Genomic DNA, 4,771 nt, shown 5'->3' with positions numbered 1-4,771 from the left:
TCCAACTTTAAGAGCAAATGCCAACATGTTTAGAGCTTAAGGGCTGAGATCTTTCCTATCTGATGTAAGAATGCAGGCATCTTGACTTTTCTATCTTCTAAATGAAGATGTGGTCCTTCTCGCACAGTCCCCCTCTCTCTTAAAAATGAGCACCTTCTATCCTTTCTCTTTTGGCCTAACAACCAGCTTCCCTCTAATAATAATTTCTATTATTGGGCCCCTCTGGATAATTTCTCAATATTAAATCAACTGACTGGTAAGCATAATTGCATATATATTCATAATTTCCTTTGATATTCAATACAACATATTTAGATATTTCAGGGGTTAGGATATAGATAGCTGTCTTAGTCAGGGTTTCTATTCCTGCACAAACATCATGACCAAGAAGCAAGTTGGGGAGGAAAGGGTTTTTTCAGCTTACAATTCCATATTGCTGTTCATCACCAAGGAAGTCAGGACTGGAACTCAAGCAGGTCAGAAAGCAGGAGTCGATGCAGAGGCCATAGAGGGATGTTCTTTACTGGCTTGCTTCACCTGGCTTGCTCAGCCTGCTCTATTATAGAACCCAAGACTACCAGCCCAGAGATGGTCCCACCCACAAGGGGCCTTTCCCCCTTGATCACTAATTGAGAAAATGCCTTACAGTTGGATCTCATGGAGGCATTTCTTCAACTGAAGCTCCTTTCTCTGTGATAACTCCAGCTGTGTCAAGTTGACACAAAACTAGCCAGTATAGTAGCCTTGGTTCTTGAGAGATGAATGGAGTATTAATGTTGACCATAACTAGTCAACAAAACATCCTTAATATGATCATGTGTAGTGTTAGATGAGTTCTCGTTTGAAATATAGTTTAAGTTCTCAGAACTCTGCTTTTTTCTTTTGACTTTATTATATTTATATTGATGTGTTAGCTTTAGATATTTTGGTCCATAAACGATTGTTCTAGAGTTATTTCTACTGTGATAAAGTATCATGACAAAGCAACATTAAGGGAGAAAGGTTTTATTTGGCTTATAATTTCAGGCTAAAGTCAATCATGGTAGGAGGATCAAGATTGTAACTTAGAGCTTTTTGTCAAATCCACTGTCAGGGGAGAGAGAGAGAGAGAGAGAGAGAGAGAAGGGAGGGAGGGAGGGAGGGAGAGAGAGAGAGAGAGAGAGAGAGAGAGCGCTAATGCATGGAAGTTTACACATATTCAGCCCTCTCTATCCAGGGAGTGGTGCCACTCTATTGTACTCGGTCTTCTCACATCAATTCACACAATAAAGGCAATGCCACACAGTTGCACTCATAAGGTAACTTCATCTAAACACTCCTTCAGTGAGACTTTCCTCAGAGGTTACCTTGGATTGTGCAAAGTGGAAAATTAAAACCATCAGAGTGATTTTATCTTTCTAGACGAAGGTCTACTATTCTTAATTAGCATTGTTGTTATTATTATTACTATCATTACTGCCTTTATCATCATTATTATTGAGATTATCAAAAGGGTAAGTAAAATGAACAATTACTTTCAATTCTGTTTGTTTGAAGGACCTTTATTTTAACATGGTTGCTGTGATTTCAATTACTATTTGGCATGTTCAATATACTGCATGCCAAAAGGCACTATTTCATGGGAAAGTGCTTGCCTCTTGGAGGCCACTCTAGAGAGGATTTCACAGGAGTCAGTAAAAGTTACTTGATCTGAAATTTGTATGTGTGTGTGTGTGTGTGTGTGTGTGTGTGTGCATGATGCATGCTAGCTTAGCTTGTGAATCGAGACACCTCAATTGTCCATTTTATACGACATGTTTTACAAGAAATGTTTTTGTTATCCTTCATAACTACCTGTCATGGAGGTTGAAATGCCTCCAAGAGATGTAAGAAAACTTGAACAAGGTCACACAATGAACATGTGCAATAAAGATGGAAATAGATTAAAACTTGTTTCTGTTTAATATAATCATTTAATCATAATTCACTACAACAAGAACTGAAGATAACCAAGTGAATGCGGAGGCCGGAGCTTAGCTGTTATGGCAAAACTGGCTCAGCTGTTAAGAGAACTTAATGCTCTCTTAGAAGACCCAGATTTGGTACCAAGCTTCTGCATCAGGAGCACATAGCCACCTATAACTGCAGTTCCAGAGGATTTAATGTCCTTTGGACTCCAAGGGCAACCACATGTATAGTGCACAAAATCTCACAAGGACACACAGACACACATTATTAAATCCATCTTAAGTATAAATCTTCATTTTTCCTTTGAAGGAGAAAATTAAGAAATAGCAATTCAGTTATGACAAATTCATTCAGGTGACATTGCATTTGTGACACTCAGGATATCTGGGATGGGCTATCATAGAACACAATTAACCGAACGGAGGTATTTACATGGTGCTGGATCAGATAGCACAGTATAGAAAGTTTAAGGAAACAGAAAAGGAGATGTAAAATAACCAAAAATCACAAGTGAAAGTAAAATAATAAAACTTAGACTGAGTGTGGTTATCTAGACCTAAAAAGACAGAATGTAACATGTATGAAGGATGTCTGAAGAAATCTTATGAAACCCCACTAAACATATTGACAGAAGTACCCCACATTAGTGAAAGTCCTGCTCCCAGAAGACAGGGGTTATTAATGAAAATCACAGTGCTAGCTACAGGCTGTCTCCCAATGAGTGATTGTACAGACGTTCCCCAGAGGCACCCACAACACTGCAGGCATAAGTACAGAACATTATTAATGAGAAATGTGCATTGTTTCTGTAACAAACCTGACCATGTGGCTCAAGGGCATATAGAATCAGTTTGTGAAGAAAATGTGAGTGAGTTTGAAGCTTCATGCCCAAGAAGCCTTTCTAATATGGTAAGTGGAGTCGAATGGGACACTTGGCTGTGTCTTTAGGAACTTGAATGGAAAAAACAAACAAACAAACAAAAAACAAACAAAAAAAACTTGTTTACAAAGCTTCACAGGGAAACAGAGACCCTAACAGAAATTTGACAAAAGGTCATTCATATTACATTCTAGCAAATAATTTAGTAATATTCTTTTCACATCTCAAAATCCAAGTGAGATTAAATTTAAAGGTCATGCCCTAATTTAGTTGGTGGAGGAAGTATCAAAGGAGCATAGGATTTGGGCTGCAATCCTGATATGCTCAGTGTGTGTGTGTCTAGACTTACAGGGTCAGTTCTGATCGAAACACAGAGTTTGAAGAATTTGAAAGTGTCAGATATGCTAAGGAAAGGAATACCCATGAACTTGAATCTGCAGATAGGCAGGTGTAGACAATCTGGCTGTAACTGTTAGACACCCGTGTCATTTAAAGAAATGAGGGCTTTACTGTGTAAGGACTTTAGAGGAGGTGTGTAGAAATTAAGAGTCCATTATTTGCAAGAGTAATCATCATAGAAAAGTCAGTCATAAATTCGAATGGGAGGAAGAAAACAGGAGGAGCTGGGGGCCAGAGAGGGATAGATTGAGATGATGTAAATATGGTACTCATAAAAGATAATCTCCAAAAATAAATTTTAAAATTAATTAATTCTAAATAAATGACAATTTAAAGATCACAGAACAAGAAAATTCATATTAATCAGAAAAGAATGTATCTCTTCAGGACTTTCCTATGACTTTTACTTTGTTGGGCCATGTAGTTGTTTAAATAGACTTACCTCCTATAGATTTATCTGTGTGAATGCATGGTCCATAGGGAGTGGTACTATGGGAGGTGTATCAATGTTGGAGTAGGTGTGTCCTTGTTGGAGGAAGTGAGTGTGTCATGTGGTCACTGTGGTAGTCTCCTGCTGTCTGCAGATCAAGATGTAGAGCTTTCAGGTCCTTCTCTAGCACCAAGACTGCCTGTGCACTGCCATGCTTCCCATCATGGTGATAATAGACTAAACCTCTGAAACTGTAAGCCAGCCCACATTCAGCAAGCCAATAGCCAACGTTAAATTAAATGGGGAGAAACTTAAACCAATTCCCATAAATATATCAAGGACAAGACAAGGCTGTCCACTCTCTCCATAGCTATTCAGCATAATACTTGAAGTCTTACCTAGAGCAAGAAGACAACTAAAGGAGATCAAGGAGATACAAATTGGAAAGGAAAGTATCACTATTCAGAGATGATATGATGGTATAAATAAATAACCCCCAAATGGCTACCAGCTGATAAACACTTTTGGCAAAGTGACAAGATATAAACTATAACTAAAAAAAAAAATCAGTAGCCTTCCTATATACAAGTATTAAAAAATCTGAAAAAGAAATTAAAGACCTGCCCCTAGAGGCAAGTGTGGCTGCTTATCACCTGTACTGATCAGTAAGTGACCAAGAGGAAAGAGGCTATGCCTATGCTCAGTGCTCTAATCTATGAACATTTGGAAGGATTCATAGCCAAATATATCACTGAAAGGGACACCAGTGTGACACCAGGAGGCACAAGAACAGGAGAGATGACTCCACCCCTAGCCAGCTGCAGTACTGGGAAGCTGTCCCCAACTATTGCAGAAGTTGCAGGTGGGACTCTTGGGATATGAGCATGGGAGAGCTGGCATAACCACTCATCTCTCTTGGAGTGTCCTGGATAAAGGAGAGATATCATCCTTCCCCTTGCCCTTCAGTATCTGCAGCAGGTAGGATACCTGGGCCTGGAGTCATGAGAACAGGAGACCAGTTCTTGCCCCTCACCAAATGCAGCACTCAGGAGAACTGGCCCTGCACCTCACCTGGATAGTAGAGTAACGCTCACCCTGGTAGTGGGGGCAGAGGA

At 39.4% G+C, this 4,771-nt stretch overlaps 1 non-coding gene across 1 annotated transcript; it reads left to right on the top strand.

The window, feature by feature from the left end:
• The first annotated feature begins 4,275 nt into the window (after window positions 1-4,275).
• Window positions 4,276-4,404, top strand: Gm22386. The gene has a single exon (XR_003952448.1). It is a non-coding gene; the product is annotated as a small nucleolar RNA SNORA17 (small nucleolar RNA).
• The last annotated feature ends 367 nt before the right edge of the window (window positions 4,405-4,771 follow it).

The sequence above is a fragment of the Mus musculus genome, chromosome 17 (assembly GCF_000001635.26).
Source record: "Mus musculus strain C57BL/6J chromosome 17, GRCm38.p6 C57BL/6J".
Lineage (NCBI taxonomy): Eukaryota > Metazoa > Chordata > Mammalia > Rodentia > Muridae > Mus > Mus musculus.
This window is presented reverse-complemented; position numbering and strand designations above follow the sequence as displayed.